The 20000-nt window shown below is 37.2% G+C and overlaps 1 long non-coding RNA gene across 1 annotated transcript in view; it reads left to right on the top strand.

Moving 5' to 3' along the window:
- Positions 1–6256: 6256 nt before the first annotated feature.
- Positions 6257–20000, top strand: part of LOC118764893 — a 17480-nt gene continuing 3736 nt past the window's right edge. Inside the window, exons 1-2 of the long non-coding RNA XR_005000729.1 lie at positions 6257–6411; positions 10205–10209. This is a non-coding gene — a long non-coding RNA (uncharacterized LOC118764893). The remainder of the gene's footprint in view (positions 6412–10204; positions 10210–20000) is intronic.

Raw genomic sequence — 20000 nt, 5'->3', positions numbered from 1 at the left:
TGAATCTGGATCCAATAATAATAATAATAATAATAATAATAATAATAATAATAATTATGTGCTAACTGGAACAACTCATGTACTGAGAAGGGCATTATCACTGTGAAAACAACATCCATTCATGAATTTATTTATTTATTGATTTTTTTAAAATACATATTTTACCTGTGAATTTGTGTGTGTAATCTGGGAATGCATACAATGAGCTTCTCTGCCCTAGGTGTACGGAAAACACTCGGCGAGAAATGGAAGAAAATTTGAAGAAAGAAGGAGAAAAAAAATCAACAACATCAACCACAACAACAACAACAATAATAATAATAATGATAATAATAATAATAATAATAATAATAATAATAATAATAATAATTAGAAAGTGTTGGGGACAGTAAGCAAAGACATAGACAAATGGCTGAAGAAGATTATAATAGAATGCTCTGTAGAGCTCCTACAAAAAGTTAGTCTCTTAGGGACAGCAAGAATTATCAGGAAGGTTCTAAGCACTTGAAAGTCTACCAAAGACTTGTGGATACCTAGGGTTACAGGTAGCAACCTGCTACCCAGACGTACCTTGAGTCAAACCAAAAATGATAGCCCTTTTTACTTTAGGCACAAGGTCTGAAGAGCAAATGGCTAAGAAGCAAGCTTCTTAGCCACACAGTTGCATAATGAAGACGAGCTGTAATTAATTTGAAAATCAATACAGCCGACTCAATCTCAGGTTGTTTTACTTTACTGTTGATAATGAAGCAAAGTCATTATGCTGAACAGGACTAATTAGGGTTAAATTTCAGCAGTATTTCATAAAGTAAATGTCAAAAGGTTTTAAATCATGCTGTTTATAAATGGAGGGGGTTATTTGATGACTAAACAATCATGGATCTTTCGCTAGTTTCAACAATGAGCATTCGGTTCATGGATTAACTAAACTACATACATGTTTAATTTGGCGCATAACTGGCTGAGTACTCCACAGCCATGATGAAGCAGAACCTTTTGAAGTATAGGTACAATCCATCCATTTTTGTCTAAATATATTCAGAAGGATTGGATTGGCCCACAGACATGGAAAAACACTCAATATGCACACAGACACACAGACACACACACACACACACATACAAGAACACACATATGCACACACACACACACACACACACACATACAAGAACACACATATGCACACACACACACACACACACACACACACACATTTTCAAACGTGTTATGATTGTCTCTTTGAAACACATTTGTTCAATTTTCACTCCCTTTTCTTTCTCTCTTCATCTATTCTTTCTGCATAAGAGCATACGCTCAAAACATAAGACTCCTAATTTTTCCTGAACAAATATATATCTATATTTATCTATCTATGTGTGTATATATGTGTGTATGTATATATGTATATATACACACACACACACACACATACATAGATAAATATGCATCTATATTTATCTATCTATGTATGTGTGTGTATTTATATATATATATAGGGAGAGTTTATAAAACAAAAATCAAAAGACGAAGACAGTTGGTGTAAAAAACAAACAGATGTATTAGTATAATGCTCAGGAATAGAAAAAGTCTTTTATGTTTCAAACCTACGCTCTTCTACAGAAAGGGACACAGGAAAAAACAAGGAGAGCAATGGAACAGAAACGCAATAAAGGGCATTAAAACGTTCAGACAGATAGATGATACAAAGGTGGACAAAGAAAACAACAATTAGGACAGGCAAAAAAAAGATGGGTCATTCTTGGCTTTCTTTCATCAGTCAAGTTCCAGAAGCCACGACCATTTCGGACAGTTACACTTGAGATGGTTCGATTTGGTTGCCCCCAAATGTCTAAGCTAAGAGCATTAAACCCCTTTGTAAGAAAGCTAGTGAATGTGTATGGCAACAAAGACAAAAGAACGCAAGTAAACAAAAAAAACAGAGAATATGATACACAATTACGAATACAAGAAATAGCAACAGGTGTCTTTCAACTGAAAACAAATCAAATTAAGCTGGCATGTATGAAGTGATATATACATAAGGAGAGAGAGAGAGAGAGAGAGAGACATATATCAATTTAATAAACACACCAAAAAAGCAGCTAATAGTTCCATGCTTCTATGATACTTTAAATCTAAAAGATGCACGTTCATAAAATGCACCATGTATCTCCAGGTAATTTTTGTTGCAATATGTATTAGTATAACGCTCAGGAATAGGAAAAGTCTTTTATGTTTCAAGCCTACGCTTTTCTACAGAAAGGGACACAGAAAAAAACAAGGAGAGCAATGGAACAAAAGCACAATAGAGGGCATTAAAACGTTCAGACAGATAGATGATACAAAGGTGGATATTTTAAAAACTAGGATGCTGGACATTGAGATAATAAGAAAAATGGGAAGATGGTTGAGGTAAAAAATGTAATGTGAAGAAAGAAAAATTTGGAAATGTGTCAAAATTTTCTTACATTTATATGTATTCTGTAATTAAAGCAAGTTTAACTTTTTAACATAAGTGCAGAATAATTTTATACTATATATTTATATCATCATCATCATCATCATCATCATCGTCATTGTCGTCCTTTAACATCCACTTTCCATCCAGGCATGGATGGACGGTTTGACTGAGGACTGGTGAGCCAGAAGGCTGCACCAGGCTCCAATCTGATCTGGCAAAGTTTCTACAGCTGGATACCCTTCCTAACGCCAACCACTCTGAGAGTGTAGTGGGTGCTTTTTACATTGCCACCAGCATGAGGGCCAGTCAGGCAGTACTGGCAATGGTCACGCTCAAATGGTGTTTTTTACATGCCACCTGCATGGGAGCCAGTCCGGAGGCCCTGGCAACGACCAAGATCAAAGGTTGTTTTTCACGTGCCACCAGCACATGAGCCAGTAAGGCGACGCTGGCAATGATCATGCTCGGATGGTGCTTTTTATGTGCCATCGGCATAGGAGCCAATCTGCAGCCCTGGCAGCAATCACACTCAGATGGTGCTTTTGACACTCCGCTGGCACGGGTGCCAATCGGGCAGTACTCTCATCAGCCACCTCACCGATTTTGATTTCACTTGCCTCAACAGGTCTTCACTAGCAAAGTTTATTGTCCAATGAATGAAGGCTACTCATAAGTGGGCATGTCATACACCACTGGCCAAAATTACAAATTTAGAGATTTGTTTTCACAGAAGAAATGTTTGAATCATACTCTTTTAAGCTTTTACTTGTTTCAGTCATTTTACTGTGGCCATACTGGAGCACCACCTTTAGTCAAGCAAATCAACCTCAGGACGTATTCTTTGTAAGCTTAGTACTTATTCTATCAGGCACTTTTGCCGAACCACTAAGTTACGGGGATGTAAACACACCAGCATCAGTTGTCAAGCGATGTGGGGGGGGGGACAAACACAGACACACAAATATATACACACACATACATATATATATACATATATATGATGGGCTTCTTTCAGTTTCCATCTACCAAATCCACACACAAGGCTTTGGTCAGCCTGAGGCTATAATAGATGACACTTGCCCAAGGTGCCACGCAGTGGGACTGAACCCAGAACCATGTGGTTGGTAAGCAAGCTACTTAGCACACAGCCATTCCTGTGCCTATAGTGCAACTAAAATCATATTGGTGTATGTATTTTTTATTTATATAAACATATATAACAAAAGTGAGAAGAACAGAAGGGAACAAAGAAAAGTAAGGAGCCACATGTTGCCTCAAGGCTTTGGTATCGAAAATGGCTTTAGTATATACATCTTTGATTTATGCAGCTAAAAAGGGGGGGGGGTTGTAGTAAAGGAAAAAAATCGTGCTTTATTTATTGTTTATTATGTATGTATAGACTTTGACAGGGAAATTGTTGACAGTGACTTTGAAGTTTTCACTGGTTTACCTTCATCATACAGTCTGACAAAGGTGAGCGAGCCAAAACTTGAAAGTTACTGTCAACCTTTGCCTTGTAGATATATATATGTATTTCCACTAAAAAAAATTATTGTGTAATCCTTTAGCTTAAGATTAAATTGTTTTTATAACTTGAGACAAATGCAAACATAAATACATAAATATATTTATATATATATATATATTAAAATTTTATGTATTGATTAAGTCTTTCCTTGTTTGGTTTTAAAATAGTGGTTTTGTCTCGAATTATATTATATAATATTTTACTATAAAATTGGATTTAATCCTAAATCTGATTTTTCCCTGTAATTTTGGATTCATTCCTTAATATTTATTATATATATATATATATATATACGTTTATGTATATATATATACATAAATATATATATATGTTTATGTATATATATATATATATACACATCATCATCATTTAACGTCCGCTTTCCATGCTAGCATGGGTTGGATGATTTGACTGAGGACTGGCGAACCAGATGGCTGCACCAGGCTCCAATCTTGATCTGGCAGAGTTTTTACTGCTAGATGCCCTTCCTAACGCCAATCACTCTGTTGTGCATGGGTTCCCCCCAAACCTGTAGCTCTAAATTGGACGTCTTCCTTACAAGAATTTTTACCAATTTAGGCTGCTTAAGTACATCCTTTTTCATTCAACAAAGTCTTTTGAACCACATCACTCAACACAGCCGAGGGATGTTGCCTTGTGATGAGATTATGACAAAGATGATGATGATGACGATAATGATGGTGGTGATGGTGGTGATGATGATGGTGGTGGTGGTGATGGTGGTAGTGATGAAATGATGACAAAGATGATGATGATGACAATAATGATGATGGTGGTGGTGATGGTGGTGGTGGTGGTGATGATGGCAGCAGTGGCAGCAGCAACAAAACAATGACAAAGATGATGATGATGATGACAATAATGATGATGTTGGTGGTGGTCATGGTTGTAGTCGTGGTCATGGTCATGGTAACGACAGTGATGATGGTGAGGCTGATGAATTCCTGTGATTATTGGCTGCTTCAATTTAAAAATGACCACAAAATAATTCCTGGGGACCTAAATATCTCATAACACTAAACGAATCTTGAACAAAGATTTTGGTTTCACCTGTCCATCATACTGCTGCTGTACGCACTGACATTTTAAGTAAGACTACAGCAAACATTTTGAAATATTTTCTAGAATTGAAGACAAATTTTATGTCTTTGAGAATGTTCCTGTTTTAACACAACCAAGAAGATTATTGAACTCAATGTTACTTTTATTATTCTAAACAGTTTTTTTTTTTTTTTTTTTTAAATAATTTATTTTGCCTAATGCTTTCAGATAACAACTTTTTTCTTTCATATAAATTAGTTTTAAAATGTCTCATAAATTTTTTTGCAGGAATTTTGCAAGTAAAGTAATATCAGTATCAGTCAGTGTTTATTCATAATTAATTCAACGATGTTTTTTTGGGAAAAAAGAATAAACTTGGATTTTGAATCTGGTTTGCAAGATTATTTATGTGAATTTGTGTGTTGAAACAAATTTTGTTGTGTCTGGGGAGAGTCATACTGCCTTCATATTTAACACACTCACAGGTTCAATTTCCACTCATTTATTTATTCCTTCTTCCACCTGACTGCTCCCCCCCCCCATGCTGGTGGCACATAAAAAGCACCATTCAAGCATGGTCGATACCAATGCTGCCTGACTGACCCCCATGCCAGTGGTACATAAAATGCACCAAACGAGTTTGGTTGATGCCATTTCCACCTGACTGGCCCCTGTTCCAGTGGTACATAAAAAGCAACATTCAAGCGTGGTCGATGCCAGTGCCACCTGACTGGCCCTTGTGCTGGGGGCACATAAAAAATACCATTCAAGCATGGTAAATGCCAGTGCTGCCTGAGTGGCTCTTGTGCTGGTGGCACATAAAAAGTACCATTTGACTGTTGTCAATGCCAGTTCTATCTGACTGGCTCCCGTGCCGGTGGAACATAAAAAGCACCCACTACACTCTAAGAGTGGTTGGCATAAGGAAGGGCGTCCAGCCGTAGAAACCCTGCCAGATCAGATTGGATCCTGGTGCAGCCTCCTGACTTACCATTCCTCAGTCAAACCGTCAAACCCATGCCAGCATGGAAAGCAGACATTAAACGATGGTGATGCTGCTGCTGCTGCTGATGATGATGATGATGATGAAGATTTATTCCAGAAAGCTTTTTCATCACTGTATTTGCAACCATATCAATGGATTTTGGATCTATTTTCCAAAATTCTTCTGCTATACAAACTAAGTTCTCTGTCAGTTACAACAAAGAGAGTTCTAGGTGATCTGATCAATGGAACAGCCTGCTCATGAAATTAACGTGCACGTGGCTGAGCACTCCACAGACACGTGTACCCTTAACGTAGTTCTTAGGGAGATTCAACAAGACAGGGAATGTGACAAGTCTGACCCTTTAAATTACAGGTGCTACTTATTTTTGCCAGTGGAATGGTCCAGAACCATGTGAAATGAAATGTCTTGCTCCAGGTATCATCACCAGGTATGGAACTCTCAACCTTACAATCATGAGCCAAATGCCCTAACCACTAGAAGACATTTGCCCAAGGTGCCACACAGCCACACCAGCAGCTGTGTCAGTAAATATATGTATTTCGCTGGTGATTTTCTATTGTCCACTCCTTGTGGTCAGTCATCGACCACATGTGAATCAATGGACTGTTTAGTGACCTCAGATACAAACAATCAATAAAGAGAGACAGGCAGATGGATAGACAGATAGATAGATAGATAGATAGATAGATAGATAGATAGACAGACAGACAGACAGACAGACAAACAGATAGACAGACAGACAGACAGACAGACAGATAGACAGACAGTCCGACAGACAGATAGAGAGAGAGAGATAGATAGACAAATAGACAACCAGAGAGATAGATAGATAGACAGATAGATGGATGGACGGACAGACAGACAGATAGATAGCTAGATAGATAGATAGATAGATAGATAGATAGATAGATAGATAGACACACAGACAACCAGAGAGATAGATAGATAGATAGATAGATAGATAGATAGATGGATGGATGGATGGATAGATGGATGGACGGACAGACAGACAGATAGATACATAGAGATAGACAGACAGATAGAGAGAGAGAGAGGTAGGGAGAGAGAAAGAAGAGTATAGAGAGAGCTTTTGAGGGGAAAAAACGGGAGCAAAGAGATGAAGACGATAGAAGCATTTTTGTAAACGTATGCAATTTGAAGATATTTAAGAGGAGAGGAAATGATGTTGCTACGGAGGTGTCTTTTGGGATCACATTTATACAAATATGCTTGTTGCATTTGAGATGAAAAAACATTCTTTTTTTAATGTTTTGTAATGTTAAAATATTGTTTCTTTTATGGTTTTCTTAAACCAATTAACTTATTTAATTTTCAATTTTGACAACTTTTCAATGTTGTTTTGGAATTATTTTTGGATTTTTATGAACTCACTGGCAATGCACTGCATGACATGCATACCCTGGGTACACACCAAGGTAGGGAGGGAGGGAGGTGGATGGGTAGGGAGATAGATAGGTCGGCAGGTAGGTAGACAGAGAGGTAGGAGGTTGATAGGGAGATAGACACACAGAGAGACAGGTAGGTGAGTAAGCAGATAGATAGACAGACAGACAGACAGACAGACTGATAGACAGACAGACTGATAGAGAGACAGGTAAGTAAGCAAGCAGATATCGTTGCTATTATGCAAAAGCATTGTAAGTCCAAACTTTTTCAGAAAACAAAATATAGTTTCACCATTCCAAAGCAAAACTATTGTACTAAACTTTGACAATTTCTAATATACATTTACTCTTTACTCCTTTACTTGTTTCAGTCATTTGACTGTGGCCATGCAGGAGCACCGCCTTTAGTCGAGCAACTCGACCCCGGGACTTATTCTTTTGTAAGCCCAGTACTTATTCTATCGGTCTCTTTTGCCGAACCGCTAAGTTACGGGGACATAAACACACCAGCATCGGTTGTCAAGCAATGCTAGGGGGACAAACACAGACACACAAGCACACACACACACATATATATACATATATACGACGGGCTTCTTTCAGTTTCCGTCTACCAAATCCACTCACAAGGCTTTGGTCGGCCCGATGCTATAGTAGAAGACACTTGCCCAAGGTGCCACGCAGTGGGACTGAACCCGGAACCACGTGGTTGGTTAACAAGCTACTTACCACACAGCCACTCCTGTGCCTTTACATTATTTACATTAGGATAGAAAAATATTAGATTTATAAACCCTAAAATTCACTCCATAATTGCCCACGGGCATATGGCATAGTGGTTAAGAGCATGGGCTACTAACCCCAGATTCCGAGTTCGATAATAATAATAAAAATAATAATAATAACAACAACATTGAAAAATACCTTAGGGATGAGAACCCAGGTTCTAAAATTTCCCCAAGACACCTGATGGAGGGTATATCAGGTGAAATGTTGCGTTAATAACAAACAAGATGAGGACAAATATCCATCAAATGTAAATAATGTACATAATTCCTCATCTCTTAAGTATAGAACTGTAATTTCTAATATCTTGGCATCTGAAGCAGCTGGAGACATGATAGTTTCACCAAAAGAACCGACTTTTGCAAAAAAAAAGTTGGAAAAAACGCATTTGGTCAAATTTGGACATACGACAGTTTAACATACTAGCAATGAATTATGTAGACAGGTAGCTAGCTAGATAGGTAGATAGGTAAGTAGGTAGGTCAATCAATAAAGTAGCAGTCAAATACAGGAGTTAGTTCTTCAAATCCCCTCTCTCTCTTTTCCTCTTTCTTTCTTTCTCTCTTTTTCTCTCTCTCTTTCTTTCTCTCACAATTAGTCATAGCTTGCAAAATGCAACAGCAGTCTCTTGGAGATTACTGTCTCAAGTCCAACAACTCCTAAGGTCAGTCCCTTCACATTCTATTGCAGCATTCCACTCGAATAGGATGCCACTCTCTGACAGAGTCATTCATAGACAGTTGAGTGGATTGTAATAATATGAAATGGAGTATTAATTACTGGTAGGGACAATTTGTTTCATGACACAACCATCACATACTTCCAAATGTAAAAAAAAAATAAATGTTCCCTTCTCAAGCCATGCCAGGCTCATAAGGGCTGGTTTCCCAGTTTCATCATCATCATCCAGTGTTTTAAATTCAGGTCTTGTCTCCGTTAATGGAGGTGGCCAGATCTACCTCAATGCCATAGCAACTGAGGTAGGCAGGTGCAGCCCACCCCAACCTTTGGGCTGGCTGGCTGGCTGGCTGGTAGAGCAATGCAAAACAAAGACACACTACATGGCAGTATAAGAATACTGGAAGACACTGATTGGAAGATTGCTGCCCGAGGGTCACATCAAGTGGCTTCTAGTGGAAGAAATCCGAACTACAACTTGCTTGTCCCACAGAGAACAGTTCTGGTTACTTTTGGGTACCCCCTCATATATATATGTATATAGATGGATGGATGGATATATGATGGATATATATATGTGTGTGTGTTTGTCGACTGGTTTCCCTTTTGCTAATCATGACATTGAAATTATTGTAATTTCATATATTCTTCAGAAGATTTTAGTTCATATTGTGTGTGGAGAAGTTAATGAATGAATGATTCAACAAGTAGGAAAATCTAAGGGGAGGTAATTGGTGATAATTATTATTGGGGAGATGGGAGGTAACTGTTCATCTTTTGGGGAGGCAATAAATATTCACAAAAACTCAAATGCTAAAGTAGTGAGAAAAATATGTACAATGATGGGTATGTGATCATGAATTAAAATATATACTGAGATCAAAGTTGATTATGCAATCATATTTAGATGAGTCTCTATTTTTTGATGAACAAATTTTCTTTATTTAAACATTCCTGTATAGAAATTACTTCTTTGCCCTGGTAGATGAGGAAAACTGTGAAGTTTGGTTGGATTTTACCTGAAAATCTCTATATGTGTTCACTCAAAGGAATCCGTCTGTATTCATGAACCAGATCTGTTCCTTATGTATGTGTGTGTATATATGTATGTATGTATATATATATATATATATATATATGTATGTATGTATGTATGTATGTATGTATGTATATACACGCACATATCATCATCATCATCATTTAGCGTCCGCTTTCCATGCTAGCATGGGTTGGATGGTTCAACTGGGGTCTGGGAAGTCAGAAGGCTGCACCAGGCCCAGTCTGATCTGGCAATGTTGCTACGGCTGGATGCCCTTCCTAACGCCAACCACTCTGTGGGTGTAGTGGGTGCTTTTTACGTGCCACCGGCACGGAGGCCCGTTGGGGGCGGCGCTGGCAACAGCCACGTTCAGATGGTTCGCTTACATGCCACCAGCACTGGTATCACAGCTACAATTTCCATTGATGTTGATCAATTTCGATTTTGATTCTGATTTCCACTTGCCTCAACAGGTCTTCACAAGTAGAGTTTTGTGTCCCAAGAAGGAAAGTTATGCATAAGTGGACTGGCTACATCCCAGGTAGAGGCCATGGGTTATGGTCTCACTTGTCCTGCCGGGTCTTCTCACGCACAGCATACTTCCATAGGTCTCAGTCTCTAGTCATTTCCTCAGTGAGACCTAAAGTTCGGAGGTCGTGCTTCACCACCTTGTCCCAGGTTTTCCTGGATCTATCACTTCCACAGATTCCCTCAACCGCTAGGGTGTGGCACTTTTTCACACACACACACACACACACACAGATATATATTTATATATACTTATATATATATATATATACTTATATATATATATATATATATATATATATATATATGTATGTAATAATTGAGGAATGAAGCAGGAGATGGATTTGGCTTTACTCATGGATTATTGTTATCTCAACTAAAACTGTGGAATTCCTGACATAGATCCAGAGCAAATATACCCCAACCATGGATGGCACCAGGTAACCCAAAACTGTGAATATACTTTACTCAACACTAATTAACACATACCCATTAATCCAAGGAATTACATATATATATGTAGGGAGAGTTCACGAAAAAAACAAAAGACAAAGACAGGTGGTATACAAAACAAACAGATGTATTAGTATAATGCTCAGGAATAGAAAAAGTCTTTTACATTTCGAGCCTACGCTCTTCTATAGAAAGGGATACAGGAAAAAAAAACAAGGAGAGAAGAAAAAAAGGAGAGAAAAAAATGTGTGTAGTGGCTAACGATCTATCATGGCAACTGTATATTTGTGGTGTGTATGTGTATCTGTATATCTTTTGTTCGAGAGGTGAAATGTAGCAATGTAAATTTATTAAATTTCTGCTTAGAAAAATCCAATGACACAATTCGAAATTGAATATGACTTTATGACCAATGTAAGTTAAGCATCTTCCATGATTTGTATAATTAGCCATAATATTGCTAGACAAGTGGTGATTAGGAGGGAAATTAATTGCTTCGTCAATAAACAAATGTTCAAAGATGTAAGAGGGAAAATAAAGAAAAGAGAATGTAGGACAAAGGACGTGTGAAGTGGTGTAAAATGATAATCCATAATGATTATCTAAATCATTTCACTCTCTTTGTCTCTCTCTCTCTCTCAGTCTGTCTCTTTTGCTATCTGTCTGTCCCTCTCTCTCATTCTATTTCTTTCTCTCTCTACTTGTCCCTTTCTTTCTCTCTTACTCTCTCTCTCTCTCTCTCTCTCTCTCTCTCTCTGTCAGTTTGTCTCTTTCTCTCGCTCTATCTCTATCTCACTGTCTATCTGCCTGTTTCTGTTTTTCCCTGTGTTTATATGTGTGTATATATGTGTTTGTATGTGTGTATATGCATGTATACTCTTATATTTATGTAACAAATGCACACACAGACATACATGAACACACACACACACACAAAAATACACCATGACATACACACAGACCTCCTCCACATGCAAACACACACACATATATAGAAATAAATATGCATATATATATATATATATATATATATATACATATATTTATAATTCTCCGTGTGTGGGAGTATTTGTGCATGGGCATATATGCGTGTCAAACTGAGGTTTTAATCATAAAAAAGCATGTTTAATACTAAAAACAGGACATTTATGGATCAAAGGAAAGAAAAACTCAATAGTGGGGGTAGAGTAAAGTATGTACTTGCATAGGCTTTGTATGTCCAGTTCTCAATTGTTTTTACATGACTGAAGAGAAGAGAAAGTCCTGACATGTCAACAGCTGTATTCATATCTGTGTACCTCCCATTGTGTGCTGGCTGCACAAAGGTTGGTCAAAGATTATTAGCTGATGGAACAAGAGTAGGGGAAATTTTTAGTACAGTGGGCAAGAATTTGCAAAGGAAATGGTCCACAGGTGCATCAAAAGTTCTAACTCTTATAGCCATGCAAATCTTGTATACATATCTATGTATAATTCGATGTGGAGGTGCAATGGCCCAGTGGTTAGGGCAGCGGACTCGCGGTCATAGGATCCTGGTTTCAATTCCCAGACCAGGCATTGTTATTGTTTATTGTGCAAAAACACCTAAAGCTCCTCAGCGGGTGGTGACAAACCCTGTTGTACTCTTTCACCACAACTTTCTCTTACTCTTTCTTCCTGTTTCTGTTGTACCTGTATTTCAAAGGGCCAGCCTTGTCACACTCTGTGTCACGCTGAGTCTCCCCGAGAACTACATTAAGGGTACAAGTGTCTGTGGAGTGCTCAGCCACTTATACGTTAATTTCACGAGCAGGCTGTTCCGTTGATTGGATCAACTGGAACCCTTGTTGTTGTAACCGACAGAGTGCCATGATAATTTGATATACATTCATAAAGATAAGTTTGACACATTAAAATAACGTGTAACATCTTCACTAATATGGCCTCTGAATTTAGGACGTTTATATTACATACAAGATATTCTATATTCTTCTTCTTCAGCTAGAATGTAGTTTGGTCTCAAGGGGGTGGTACAAGCCTAGCAATATGTGTTTTATAGTGAAAACAAAATTTCCATTGAAATGGCAATTACCAGACAATTTCTGTTCGAGTCTAACTGTTTTAAGTCATAGTGGAAACACGACCTATGTCGCAAATAGGCATAAGAATATTGTATGAATTTTATAATGGAAAAGTTTACTATAGGTGCGGTGTGGCTGTGTGGTAAGAAGCTTGCTTCCCAACCACATGGTTCCATATTCAGTCCCACTGCGTGGTACCTTGGGCCAGAGTCTTCTACTATAGCCTTGGGCCAACCAAAGCCTTGTGAATGGATTTGGCAGACAGAAACTGAAGGAAGCCTGTTGTATATGTATATATATATATATATATACATAAACATATATATATATATATTATATATATATATATATATATATATATATATACATAAACATATATATATATATATATATATATATATATATATATATATATATATATAAGTGTGTGTGTGGGGGAGCTGGCTGAAACATTACCACACCAGGCAAAATGCTTAGTGGTATTTTGTCTATCGTCACATTCTAAGTTCAAATTCCATTGAGGTCAACTTTACCTTTCATCATTTCGGGGTTGATTAAATATATGTACCAGTTACACACTGAGGGTCGATGTAATTGACTTGATCCCTTTGTCTGTCCTTGTTTGTCCACTCTATGTTTAGCCCCCTGTGGGCAATAAAGAAATATATATATATATATATATATATAGTCCAACCCATGCTAGCATGGAAAGCGGACGTTAAACGATGATGATGATGATGATGATGATATGTATGTATATATTTGTGTCTGTACTTGTTTCCTGGCCATTGCTTAACAACCGATGTTTGTGTGTTTACATCCCCATAACTTAGTGGTTCAGCAAAAGAGACCGATAGAATAAGTACTAGGCTTACAAAGAATAAGTCCTGTGGGCGATTTCCTTGACTAAAAGGCAGTGCTCCAGCATGGCCACTGTCAAATTACTGATACAAATTAAATATATTTTGTACATATGAGTATGTCACCTGCGGGTACAATGGCACTCATGGGCGAGGGTTTCCCCATCCCTGTTATAGAGTTTCAGGGGTTCTCAACCACCTATGGACCCCCTTCAATTTCCATTTTACTCTACTGGACCCTAACAGCTATTTGATATTTTAAAAATGTCCTTATGTTTTCAGAATTAAATATTATTAAGAATCGTATAAAAAATTGAAAATATCTTGTATACTGTTGGAGTAAAACCAATTTACTGCAAATTAATTTTAACAAGGAAATCTTATATGGACCCCTTAAGGGCCATATGGACACCAGTTGGAAACCATTAGGGTGAGTTCAAGGTAAATATTCACGCTGTCCCTTAATATCATACACATCAGCCCTGAACTTTATACTCATACATGTTCCCACCTCTGCATCTCTTTATCTCCCTTAATCCATCACTCTTTACTCATCTGCATGTATGTCATTATTCAGGTTTATTTCAAGATTTCTTGCCAATACACAAAAAGCCAGTTTCCAAACTACATTCAAAGCTCCTTCATTGGAATCTATGTATGCATCTTTGTATGTTATCATCATCATCATCATCATCATCATCATTTAACGTCCGCTTTCCATGCTAGCATGGGTTGGACGGTTCAACTGGGGTCTGGGGAGCCCGAAGGCTGCACCAGGCCAGTCAGATCTGGCAGTGTTTCTACAGCTGGATGCCCTTCCTAACGCCAACCACTCCGAGAGTGTAGTGGGTGATTTTATGTGCCACTGACACAGGTGCCAGACGAGGCTGGCAAACGGCCACGCTCGGATGGTGTTTTTTTTTTTTTTTTATGTGCCACCGACACAGGTGCCAGATGAGGCTGGCAGACGGCCACACTCGGATGGTGTTTTTATGTGCCCCGACACAGGTGCCAGATGAGGCTGGTGAACGCCCACGATCGGATGGTGTTTGTTACGTGCCCACAGCACGGAGGCCAGTCGATGCGGTACTGGCTACGGCCACGTTCGGATGGTTTTCTTGTGTGCCACCGGCACCACAAAGATACAAATTCCATTGATGTACATCTATTTTGATGTCATTATTCAGTTTATTCCAAAATTTCTTGCCAATAGGGAAAGAACTGGTTTCTAACCTAGATCCAAGGTTCCTTCATTGGAATTTCAACATCAACAACATGGTATTTTTGTTTGTATGTACAGCCACGCATCCATTTCCAAGTAATTTTTATCTTAATAATTCCAGTGCACACTTATCCTATCTATATTTTTTCTATCTATCTCCCTCTCTTGTTCTTCCTTTCTGTTTTTCTCTCCCACCATTTCCCTATTCTTCTCCTCTCCCCTTCACTGTTCCCTCTCTCTCTCAGTCTTCTTCCTTGACTCTCTTGTTGCTCACACGTGACCAACGGCTATCTATCTTTCTTCCACTTCCTTCCTAAAGACAAGACATGCTTTTACCTGTCTCTTCTCAAAGCTCATTTTTCCAGCGTTCATCACTTCACATTTGTTTTTACTGTTTTGTTCTCACTTTTACCCTCCACAAAAAATCCCAAACTTTATTTAATTTGTTTTGCAGGAAAGACTGTTTTAATGATGTCGTGTCTTGTCCCAACCTTCAAAACATGGAATAGATAAAACATGGGACAACTGATGAAGGGAATGTTCCTTATGTTGCATGCCTCGGTTCTCTGTTTGTTTGTTTTTTTTGTTGTTCAAAAAAAGTTCATTTTCTATAGTTTTGTTTTTTATGTTCTTGTTTCTCATTTTGTCTACGTTTACTTTTTTATCTCCTGTACCCATATATGCAAGTATATATAGATATATATGTAGGTATGCACATGTATGTATGTATTTATGCCTATATTTTTATATTATTTATATGTATGTATGTACGTATTCTTATGCATATAGTTACATGTCTAGACATACTCATAAATATTTAAATGATAAACTTCTGGAAAGTTTTACTGATTTTTACAGTTCCAGTGATGGATTGGATCTGCAAACTTCGAATCCGCTTTCTCCTTTCTGGTTTTGGAAAGCCTAATGTATGTGTGTGTGTATGTATGTGTTGTGTGTGTGTGTGTGTGTGTGTGTGTGTGTGTGTATGAAAATAGCAATATATTTGTGTATATACTGGATTAATTAACAACTAACTCGGTTGGGAACAATTTCTATGTGAAACCAGACAGAAATCACTCTGTTAGCTTGCTCTCAGGATAAAAGACAAAAACAATATCTATGTATTACCTACACACACACACACACACACATATATATATATATATATATATATATATATATTATATACATATACATATATAATATATATATACATGCATGTACATAGATATGTGTTTGATATATGTGCACATATACATACACAAATACATACATACATACACACACACACACACACACACACACACACACTGAGAAACAGACAGACAAAAAGAGAAAAAGAGGGAGACGAGCACAAAAAAGTAATAAAGAAAGGAAGAGAGACGGCAGAAGAACAAAAAGCAAATAAGAAGGCCAGATATGTGTGTACTGTGAAGGTATACAGGTACATGTGCGTATGTGTGTGTATGTATATATGTACATATATATATATATATATATATATATATATATATATATATATATATATATATATATATATATATATTTATGTGTGTGTGTGTATGTATATATATATATATATATATATATATATATATATATATATATATGTATGTATGTATGTATATATATATATGTGTGTGTGTGTGTATGTAAATGCATAAAAAATTAATCTCAATAAAAGGTTAACTGATGTGATCTATAGATTAATTTCTGTTTGAAATAAAGACACATGTAGATAATACTCACATACACATATACTCTCTCTCTCTTACATGCACACCACATCACACAGACACACACACTCACATATACATATTTATATATATATATATATATATATATATGTGTATGTGTGTGCTCATTGACACACATATGCAGACACATTGGTATACACGTGTTCACTTTCTCCTCAACTCCTGCACATATATATATACGCATTCGTTTATTTGGAACCATATCAGAGTGCATGTGGTGAATGTGGGTATATATATCTGTCTCTGTGTGTGTATGAGCATGTGCATGTTTGTGTGTGTATGTATATAGCCAGACACAGATCTTATTTATACATACATAGATACATATCCCCCTCTCTCTCTCTCTCTCTCTATCTATATATATATATATATATATATACGCATATATTACATAGGTTTATGTATGTATCATGTATATTAATTACGCACACACACACACATGCATATATACTATATATATATATATATATATATATATATATATATAATATATATATATATATATATACATACATATATACGTAAGTATAAATGTATGTATCCACACATGCATACACACACATATACATATGTATGTATATCTATCTATCTATCTAGCTATATATATATATATTATACATGTGTATATATATCATCATCATCGTTTAACGTCCGCATTCCATATATATAATATATACATATATGTGTGATATATATATATGTATATATACACATGTATATATATATATATATATATAAATATAAATAAATATATATATATGCATATAAATATATATATATATATAGTATATATATATATATATATATATATATATTATATTATATATATACATACGCACCCATAAGTGTATATGCAGGTCATAACAGTAAGTAAAATTGTCTGAATAACAAACTAATTACATTTTATCTTTATCACAACATCTCAATATATACATTTATTTTTTTTAATCATTTCTTTCTCTTATATATTTATCATATTTTCATATATTTTTTTTTATTCACTATTATTCCATACCTTCCCCCCACCCCTACCACTACAACCACCACCGCCACCACCACCATTTCCGTTAATATATTTTGTTTTTTGTTTCTGTCACACTGCTGTGCTCCGCGGTGCCACGATGCACTATGCATGCACAACCTCCCTGTCTCACACACACACACACACTTGCACACGCAAATATGTATCTCTCCACCGTCGCCCCCATCGCCCCCATCACACGTGCACAGACATATTACAAAGTGATGGTATGCTATGAAAAGTGCTGTGAGAACAAAAATATTGATTATTGAACTGTCGATGGATGTGACACTGCATCAAACACACACACAAAATAACGAGGAAACAATGTTAGCGAGCTGACTGTCATTTCTAGATGGTGATGGGGGGAGTGTGGAGGAGTGAGGGTGATAAAGAGCTATTCAATTAATATGGCTGTAGGTGTAGACATCACATATATACAAGTACATGCATATATATATACAGATATAGATATATATTTATATTTGTGTGTGTATATATATGTATGTGTGTGTAAGTGTGTATGTGTGTATATATATATATATATATATATATATATCTATCATATATGTGTAATATATATATATATATATATATAACCAATTGTGGCCGCTGCCAGCCTCCTCTGGCACCTGTGCCGGTGGCACATAAAAAGCACCCACTACACTCATTAGGAAGGGCATCCAGCTGTAGAAACACTGCCAGATCAGATTGGAGCCTGGTGCAGCCTCCTGGCTTCCCAGACCCCGGTCGAACTGTCCAACCTGTGCTAGCATGGAAAACGGACGTTAAATGATGATGATGATGATATATATGTATATATATATATATATATATATATATATATATATATTCATAAATGTGTATATATATATATTTATGTATATACATACATTTTTTTATACTTTTATTTACTTGTTTCAGTCATTTGACTGTGACCATGCTGTTGCACCACCTTTATTCAAATGAATCGACCCCAGGACTTATTCTTTGTAAGCCTAGTACTTATTTTAGTGGTCTTTTCTGCCAAACCCCTAAGTTACAGGGATATAAACATACCAACTTCGGTTGTCAAGTGATAGAGAGGGAACACACACAGACACACAAACATATATCAGCCACAACTACAATTTCCATTTGATTGTGATTTGGTTTCATTTTGAAGTTGAGGTACTTGACTCAATAGCTATCCTCAAGCACTGCATGTCACCCTACGATCCAAGGTACTTTTTGAGCTCGCTGGTTATGCGGCACTTGTGTAGGTTACAGCTATGATCTCACTTTATTTGCCGGGTCTTCTCAGTCACAGCATATCTCCAGAGGTCTCTGTCTTTTGTCATTTCTCCTGTGAGGCCCAACGTTTGAAGGTCATGCTTCACCACCTCATCCCATGTCTTCCTGGGTCTGGATGTGGAAACTAAAAGAAGACTGTTATGTGCATATATATTTATGTATATATATATATATATATATATATATATATCTGGAGATGTTGATCAAAAATCAAAATCGATCAACATGAATGGAAATTGTAGCTGTGATACCGGTGCCGGTGGCACATAAGAGAACCATCCGAACGTGGCCATTGCCAGCCCCACCCCGACCGGCTTCCGTGCTGGTGGCACGTAAAAAGCACCATCCAATCGTGGCCATTGCCAGCCTCACCTGGCCTCCGTGCCGGTGGCACGTAAAAAGCACCATCCGATCGTGGCCATTTGCCAGCCTCGCCTGGCCTCTGTGCTGGTGGCACGTAAATAGCACCATCCGATCGTGGCCATTTGCCAGCCTCGTCTGGCACCTGTGCCAGTGGCACGTAAAAAGCACCCACTACACTCATGGAGTGGTTGGCATTAGGAAGGGCATCCAGCCGTAGAAACACTGCCAGATCAGACTTGGCCTGGTGCAGCCAACTGGCTTCCCAGACCCCAGTTGCACCGTCCAACCCATGCCAGCATGGAAAGCGGACGCTAAACGATGATGATGATATATATATATAAATGGATGAATAAATTATCCTTTGTTTACCGTTAACATGGAAAATTCAATAAACAGTTACCAATGTCTTGTTGTTGAGATAGGTTCTCTTTCTTTCCTGGTGAGAAGATTGCATTTTTTACACCATTTATTCCT

The sequence above is a fragment of the Octopus sinensis genome, linkage group LG9 (genome assembly GCF_006345805.1).
Source record: "Octopus sinensis linkage group LG9, ASM634580v1, whole genome shotgun sequence".
Taxonomy (NCBI): domain Eukaryota; kingdom Metazoa; phylum Mollusca; class Cephalopoda; order Octopoda; family Octopodidae; genus Octopus; species Octopus sinensis.
This window is presented reverse-complemented; position numbering and strand designations above follow the sequence as displayed.